Source organism: Geotrypetes seraphini, chromosome 15, assembly GCF_902459505.1.
Source record: "Geotrypetes seraphini chromosome 15, aGeoSer1.1, whole genome shotgun sequence".
NCBI classification, from domain to species: Eukaryota; Metazoa; Chordata; class Amphibia; order Gymnophiona; family Dermophiidae; genus Geotrypetes; species Geotrypetes seraphini.
In genome coordinates, this window is record NC_047098.1 from 68,760,604 (window position 1) to 68,769,586 (window position 8,983).

Consider the following 8,983-nt stretch of genomic DNA (forward strand, 5'->3'; position numbering starts at 1 on the left):
AATGTTAATCCTCCGCTGAAACCTCCTCCTGTAGTTTGGGATCTGAATGTGGTCTTGGCTCAGCTGATGAAACCTCCCTTTGAGCCAATTGACAAGTCTCTTCCTAAGTTTCTCACTTGGAAAGTGATCTTTTTACTTGCGCTCACGTCTGCTCGTCGAATTAGTGAGCTTCAGGCTTTGGTTGCGGACCCGCCCTTTACTGTGTTCCATCATGACAAGGTGGTTCTTCGCACCCATCCCAAATTTCTACCTAAGGTTGTGTCTGATTTCCACCTCAATCAGTCTATTGTCCTTCCGGTGTTCTTCCCGAAGCCCCACTCTCATCCTGGTGAGGCGGCTCTTCACACGCTGGACTGTAAGAGGGCGTTGGCTTTTTATCTCCAACGTACCAAGTCTTATCGGAAGGTTCCTCAATTATTTTTGTCCTTTGATCCTAATCAGCTGGGGCTTCCTGTTTCCAAGCGCACCTTGTCCAATTGGCTAGCGGCTTGTATTTCTTTTTGCTACGCTCAGGCTGGTCTCACGCTTCATGGTCGAGTCACGGGGCATAAGGTCAGGGCTATGGCAGCTTCTGTTGCTTTCCTCCGGTCTACTCCTGTGGAGGACATATGTAAAGCTGCCACTTGGTCTTCGGTTCATACGTTCACCTCCCACTACTGTCTGGACACTTTGTCCAGAAGTGACGGCCGGTTTGGCCAGTCGGTGTTACGTAACCTGTTTTCCTAAATTGCCATCCTCCCACCTGCCCTTTTTTGGTTGGCTTGGAGGTCACCCACATGTGAGAATATCATGCCTGCTTGTCCTGGGATAAAGCACAGTTACTTACCGTAATAGGTGTTATCCAGGGACAGCAGGCATATATTCTCACAACCCGCCCACCTCCCCGAGGATGGCTTCTTTGCTGGTTATGGAACTGAGGACCACGAGGTGGGGATGCGCCCTCTAGTGGGCAAGAAGGCATGCACATGCATGGTGCAGTGTAGCAAACTTGAAACTTCAATCAAGTTTGCTTGAAAAGCTGTCCGCGCTGGGGCTCCGTAGATGACGTCACCCACATGTGAGAATATATGCCTGCTGTCCCTGGATAACACCTGTTACGGTAAGTAACTGTGCTATCTGGAAGCTTGCAGGCTGGTCTGGGAATTTACTGGGCTGTATTTTTATATTTTGCTTATGACTCTCAGCGTTTGTTTTAATTTCCTTGCTTTTGAAGCTGTGTTCTGGTTAATTTATATTTTAACTTGTGCTGCTGTGCTCCAGTCAGAATTAAATATTGAATTAATCAGCTTGGTTTCATAGAAGAACTTAACTTGCGATTGGCAAGCGTGTCTAAGGTTTAATACGTGCCTAAGTCTAAATTGTACCAAAGTTATTGTAAAGCACTCTTCTTGGCAATGAATTTACAGACCCCTTGGGCGTGATTTGGTTCTGTTTGAGTAGCCCTATAGGGAATCAAACGAGTCAACCCAGTGCTGCATTTGGACTAAGGTTCAGTGTAGTCTGCATTTCCTATTTCCAGAAGCTTCCAGAGACAGAAGCTGGCAGTTTGGCTCTGTGAGAGTGAGATGGGGAAGGTGAAAGCACAGTCTTTCTGCTGTGTGGGTGGAGATTTATCTCAGTGTTTCCTTTGCCTGTAAACTGAGTTGATTTGCTTTCCATCACAGCTTGGCAATGTAGATGACAGCAATGAAAGACCAGTATGTAGGGTTAACAGACCTGCTCCCCAGCCTCGCCCCAAGCCCCGCTCCCTCAGCCTGTTCATCTCGGTCGGGAGGGCATCCATGCATGCACAGATGTAACGCAATGATGTGACGTGCATGCGCTTAGCATCTGCCCCTCCCGAAGCGATTTGCTTTTCAAAATCTGGACAAAGTGCCAGGTTTTGAAAAGCCTTCCGGATATCAGGTAACCCTACCTGTATGGCTTATCCAGTCTGCCCAACAAGATCAACTCATAGCATAAGGTATGATATGATTCTGCGTATGCATATGTATTTGATTTGTCCTTGCCCTTTTTAGGGCACAGACCATAGAAGTCTGCCCAGCTCTGGCTTTGCTTCTCAATTACTGGTGTTGCCATCTAATCACCGCTAAGCTTGTTTGGTTCCATGCCTTCCTTACAGGATTCCTTTAATTCCATGACTGTTTTCACCTCCACCGCCTCCCATGGGAGTGCATTCCAGGCATCTAGCACCCTCTCTGTGAAAAAGTGCCATATTTTTCGCTCTATAAGACTCATCTATGTGTAGAGGAGGAAAAACCGTTCAGCCGTCTCTTTTCCAAGCTGAAGAGGCCTAACATCCATAGTCTTCCTTCATAGGAGAGGAGATCCATCCCCTTTATCATCTTGGTCGCTCTTCTTTGAAACTTTTCTAGAGCCGCTATATCTTTTTGAGATAAGGAGACCAGAACTGAATGTAATACTCAAGGTGAGCTTGCACCATTGAGTGATAGAGGCATTATAACATTCTTAGTTTTGTTTATCATCCCTTTTCTAATTTTTAGCATCTTGTTTGCTTTCTTGGCTGCCGCCACACATTGGCAAAAGGTTTAAGAGTATTGTTAACGCCTGCCCCCCCCCCCCAAGTAACTATGATTTGGAGTATTCCTCCCAATGTGCATCACTTTGCATTTATCCACATTAAATTTCATCTGCCATTTGGATGCCCAGTCTTCCAATTTCCTAAGGTCATCCTACAGTTTTTCATAGTCAGTATGCATTTTAACAACTTTGAACAATTTAATGTCATCTGCAAATTTAATCACATCACTCATCATTCCAATTTCCAGATCATTTATAAATAAGGTAAATAGTACCGGTCCCAGTGGCAAAATAACACTCAGAATTTAGGAAGTTGGTTGGGCTGAGAACTTTTCAGCACCTCCTCGTATTTGGGTTTCTGCCAGGTACTTGTGACCTGGATTGTCCACTGTGGAAAAGGATACTGGGCTAGGACGCAGAAGGATTGCAAAGACCTGCAATGTGACAAACACGCTCAAGAAATGGGCTGCGACATGGCAAATGAGGTTTAACGTGGATAAGTATAAGGTGATGCATGTTGGTAACAAAAATCTTATACATGACTACAGGATATCGGGTGCAGTACTTGGAGAGACCCCCCAGGAAAAAGACTTGGGAGTACTGGTCAAGTCAACGAAGCCATCTGCGCAATGCGCATCATCGAAAAGGGTGAACAGAATGCTAGGAATAATTCGGAGAAGGTTATCATGCCTCTGTACTGGGCCATGGTACACCCGCACGTGGAATACGGTATTCAGCACTGGTCATCGTACATGAAGGACACAGTGCTATTCAAAAGGGTCCAGAGAAGAGCAACTAAAATGGTTAAGGGACTGGATGAGTTGCCGTACAGTGAGAGATTAGAGAAACTGGGCCTCTTCTCCCTTGAAAAGAGGAGACTGAGAGGGGACATGATCGAAACATTTAAGATACTGAAGGTTGTCCATCCTCTCCCAAGGTGGAGAGAATGAGAGGGCACTGTGTGCAATTCTGGAGGCCACACTATCAAAAAGATGTGCTGAGAGTAGAGTCAGTGCAACGGATGGCCACCAGGATGGTCTCGGGGCTCAAGGATCTATCGTACGAGGAAAGGCTGAAAAATTTGCGGCTGTACTCGCTCGAGGAACGTAGGGAGAGAGGAGACATGATCGAGACGTTTAAGTGTATTACCGGCCCTTATCGAGATGGAAGAAGAGATTCTCTTTCTCAAAGGACCCTCAGCCACAAGAGGGCATCCGCTCAAACTCAGGGGCGGGAAATTTCATGGCGACACCAGGAATTATTTCTTCACCGAGAGAGTGGTTGATCCTTGGAACGAGCTCCTGATGCAGGTGATCGAGGCAAACAGCGTGCAAGAATTTAAGAGCAAATGGGAAGCCCATGTGGGATCCCTTAGAGGGTTAAGCTAAGGGAACCTGCCACCAGGAGTGGGATCCCTAGGATAGTAGACTTGGGGGTGGGTCAGTAGAGTGGGCAGACCTGATGGGCTATGGCCCTTATCTGCCGTCATCTTCTATGTTTCTCTAAAGTTAAAAGGGGACAGATTCCATACAAACGTAAGGAAGTTCTTCTTCACCCAGAGAGTGGTAGAAAACTGGAACGCTCTTCCGGAGTCTGTCATAGGGGAAAACACCCTCCAGGGATTCAAGACAAAGTTTGACAAGTTCCTGCTGAACCAGAATGTACGCAGGTAAGGCTAGACTCAGGGCACTGGTCTTTGACCTAAAGGCCACTGCGAGAGTGGACTGCTGGGCATGATGGACAACTGGTCTGACCTAGTATGGCTATTCTTATGTAGCACTTTAGGATGATGAGTGTGTATTTTTTAAATTCTTCCTCCGTTCATTGTCTCCACTTAGAGTATTTCACATGGACTATTTGGCTATCGATTGTTGTGCTATCAAAATTCCCTTCCTGATGTGGCTTGTGTTGTATTATCTTGTATGTTCTAAGTTGTTCTAAGTTTAGTTTAGTTTAATGTTACCCTTCTCCTCCACTGCCAATTCCAGACTTTGTTCCTTTCATCTAGCTGCTCCCTAGGCCTGGAATAAATTACCTGAGTTTGTCCGTCAAGCCCTTCCTTGTTTAAAAGCAGACTAACCCTACTCCTCTGCCCTCCAACCCAGCCAGCTGATTAACCGTTCCCCTTAACTGTATCCATGACATCCTGTTTGGCTGTCTTGCCTGTTTAGATTGTAAGCTCTTTCGAGCAGGGACTCTTTTCTTACTCTTTGTGACTCTGTACAGCGCTTCGTGCATCTGGTACAATACATTACATATACTTATTTACTGCATTACCAAAAGTTCTACGCGGTTTACAAAAGATTATTAAATTATAAATATGCTACATGGAATAGGATCAGTTAGGTACTTAGAGAAAAGATAAGTTTTCAGCTTTTTCCTGAAATGTTTGTAGGAATCAGCTGAGAGCAACAATGAACAAAATTCTTTTTCATGAGAGACTGCCTGAGATGCTAAAGAATGATTAAGAAATTTTTTACTTTTACAGCCCTTTACAGGAGGAAAATTGAGGTTTTCTACTGGTAACGCTATGGAAATAATTAATAGTAGGAGTAGTTCTAATAATTTTTCTCACTAGGGGTCAGTAACCTGGAGAGAGACCTGGGAGTGATGGTAGACGCAACACTGAAGGCATCGGTGCAGTGTGCCACAGCCTCAAAGAAAGCAAACAGAATGTTGGGTATCATTAAGAAGGGTATTACGACCAGGACGAAGGAAGTCATCATGCCGTTGTATCGTGCAATGGTACGGCCGCATCTGGAGTACTGTGTCCAGTACTGGTCGCCGTACCTCAAGAAGGACATGGCAGTACTTGAGGGAGTACAGAGAAGAGCAACTAAACTGATAAAGGGAATGGAAAATTTCCCATATACCGACAGATTGAAGCAGTTGGGACTTTTCTCCCTGGAAAAGCGGAGACTTAGAGGAGACATGATAGAAACCTTCAAGATCCTGAAGGGCATAGAAAAAGTAGACAGGGACAGATTTTTCAAATTATGGGGCACCACAATTACAAGGGAGCACTCGGAGAAATTGAAAGGGGAAAGGGGAAAGGTAAACCTAGGTAAACAAACGCTAGGAAGTTCTTTTTCACTCAGAGGGTGGTGGATACATGGAACGCGCTTCCAGAGGCTGTTGTAGACAAGAAAACATTAAATGGTTTCAAAGAAGGTTTGGATAGATTCCTAGAAGAAAAAGGGATTGAAGGGTATAGATAGGTATAGACCACTAATCAGGCAATGGGCCTGATGGGCCGCCGCGGGAGTGGACCGCTGGGCAGGATGGACCTATGGTCTGCCTCAGCGGAGGCAACTTCTTATGTTCTTATGTTCTTACAGTATATTGTCAACCACCTTGATATATATTTTTGTGAGAAAGGTAACATATCAATTTTACAAAATAAATAAATACATACATAACAAAGCAATTAGATCAATCAGTATACAGCATAAAAATAACATCTTTGGGTCTGACATTCAGCCAGTGGCAATCAGCATTTTGCTGACGACCACCACCAGCATTAAACCCAGAAATTCAAAGATAGGCTTTTATTGGATCAGCAAAAGAAGAAAAAGATTGTGGAACAGAAGATTTGTAGTTTAATAAGCGTCCAAATAACTTAAAAACAATCCACAAAGCGTGTCACAAGTGACCCAGATGATAAAAACCAAATAGTGTATAAAATACAAATGAATCAACATGGGCTGCGTTTCGGCAAAATTAAAAATGCCCTTCTCAGTGGTCTTATGGGGGTCCTTAAAAGTTACAAAAAATCCAAGTAGTTTAGAGGCTACAAACAAACAGCACCAGCTTCCAATATAGGCTGATGTCATGTTTCATTGGATCATTGTTGAATTTCCAGCTTCCTAGAGACGGCTTATGTGGTTAACCTGGCTCATTAAGCACCAAGTATCATCAGTTGACCAGTCAAGTGCTGACTTTGCCCTGAAACACCCCCAAATAGCTGGTTTACAGTTCAGTGCTAACCGGTTGTTTTCGGCAATACTCTCCAATTAAGTGCTGCTGAAACTTAGCAGCTAGCCCTGAACAGGCAATTTAATCAGTCAGCAGCAATTGCTTTGAATATCGACCCCTGCAATGTTCACTGCTCAACACATTTCTGATAAGTGGATAGCAGTGCCCTCTAGTGGTTGAAATAAATTACTGCAAATGCTCCCCCCCCCTGCCATTTTCTATTGACTGGTGAAATTTTGGAGGGAAACTGCAGTATGATGGGTGGGTGGGGAGTCGGAGAATTCAGGTAGGGCTGGCTTTTTTTCCCAGTCACAGAGTAAGGAGAAGGCTTTTTGGCTAGCCTAGTTATACAGGCCAATGTTCAGAACCTAATGCCAGTGCTAGAAGCAATTAGCACCAGACTAGTACCAACGCTTGGCCGCACACATGTTCAAAGGCATCAGTGCAAATAACACGTCAATGCAGTCAAACCATGGGGGTGGGTGTAAGTTGAAGTGCATAATGGGACTGCCCTCTTCCTGGCTACCTGCTCCCCACTTTGATTGGACATCCGCACAGCTTAGCTTACACTCAGGCACGTTCCTTCTCCTTACCAAAAAATAACTTATGAACATCAGGAAGTTATTTTTTGGCGCATGAGTTCAAAGCATCGGCCTGTCATAGCCTTAAGAAGTAAAGAAGTGGGGAGCAGTGACAAAGTTATTGGTAATTCTGCACTGCTTGGAGGTGTAATTTGGAACAGGGACATTTTCTGGTAGACCATTGGAGCCAAGCAAACCATATGCTAACAGAATTAAAGTTCTGACGTAAGAATGGAGGTGACATATCTCAGATCTCACATACCATGCACAGCGGCTCAGATTTGCTTGGGGAACTGTCATCCCCCATGGCCTCAATAGAGAAATTGAGTGGCTGGTACCACACTGAGTAATTATATTTATATATACTTTTTCTCTTTTGTGATTTTATATTGTGTACACTGGACTTTTTTCACTGATTGCTCTAGTTGGGAGGCTTACATCATGTTTTCTGGCAATATTTAAGCTTTGTGCTCCCGTGAGAATTCATATGATTGTGTCCGGCGGTTACTGCACCGCTGAGCTTGAAAGAGTCAGTTTTATTTTCTCACCCGGTAAGACAAGTCAAAAAGACTTTGAGTACATTTATACTATTATTTGTTTTACATTTTTGAGATGTTTGCTTATTGTTTATATATTGCCTGTGTGTTTCCTGTTTTTCAGTATTTTCTTCCTCTTGAGAAAGTTTTTGAAACACGATCTGTCGCGGAAGCTGCGTCAAGTTGGTACTGATTGCACACACTTGAGTATGGATTTTGGACTTCTGCTGAATTTAGTTTTTGATTATGGACTGTGTATTTTGAGTTTCACTGTGGAGTTTATGGGACTTGGGAGCACACCAGGCTTTCTTGCCAACTGGTTAAGGACACCATAGCACCTTTATTATTTCAGCACCCTCTGCTTGGAATATACTGGAATCACAAGAGCCTGCAAAGACTTAACTGAGATAAGTAACACGTTTCTTACATTTTTATAAGGTCTTTTGTTAAGAGCGTATAAACAACGGAGGTAGGGAGGGCTGTGCTATGATGTAAAAAGCTGAACATCTCTCCTGCCTTCCATTGGCATTTATGGTATGTTCACGTCATTGAGCACAATTAATTAATTAATTTTAGTGATTTTGTTTATTTAAATTCTCTTGTATTAGTTATATGTGATTTGAGGATTTAGTTTTTTGAAATACAGTGGAACCTTGGTTTATGAGCATAATTCATTTCAGAAGCATGCTCGTAAACCAAAATACTCATATATCAAAGTGAGTTTCCCCATAGGAAATAATGGAAACTCGTTTCGATACGTCCCCCCCCCTCGACCAACTTTAACTCAACCCCCCCCCCCCCGTCTGGCACCGGCACGATAACCGGCATCGCTCCCCCCGCTCGAATCGGCACCCCCCCCCCCCCCGCTCGACCAGCTTTAACTCACCTCTTCCCCCCCATCTGGCACTAGCACGCAGCCCACAGGACGTGCCGGTGCCACTTGAAGATCTTCCTGCGTCTGCCGGCTTTGAGCATGCATCTGCGCATGCTCAAGCCCTTCCAATTCTCCCTCTCACCGAGATTCTCGGAGAATCTTGGCGAGAGGGAGAATTAGAAGGGCTTGAGCATGCGCAGATGCATGCTCAAAGCCGGCAGAGGCAGGAAGAAGATCTTCAAGCGGCACCGGCACGTCCTGTGGGCTGCGTGCCGGTGCCAGACAGGAGGGTGAGTTAAAGTTGGTCGGGCAGAGGGTGCCGATTCAAGCGGGGGGGGGGGGGGGGGGCGATGCCGGTTCTCGGGGTGGGTGCTCGCAAATCGAGTCAACACTCAGTTTTCGAGACAAGTTTTGTGAGAATGTTTTGCTCGTCTTGCAAAACACTCGCAAACCGAGGTTTGACTGTATTTTCTTTC

The 8,983-nt window shown here is 44.8% G+C and overlaps 1 long non-coding RNA gene across 1 annotated transcript in view; it reads left to right on the forward strand.

Moving 5' to 3' along the window:
• LOC117349018 overlaps positions 1-8,001 on the forward strand; it is a 148,281-nt gene extending 140,280 nt beyond the window's left edge. Inside the window, exon 3 of the long non-coding RNA XR_004537087.1 lies at positions 7,758-8,001. This is a non-coding gene — a long non-coding RNA (uncharacterized LOC117349018). The remainder of the gene's footprint in view (positions 1-7,757) is intronic.
• The last annotated feature ends 982 nt before the right edge of the window (positions 8,002-8,983 follow it).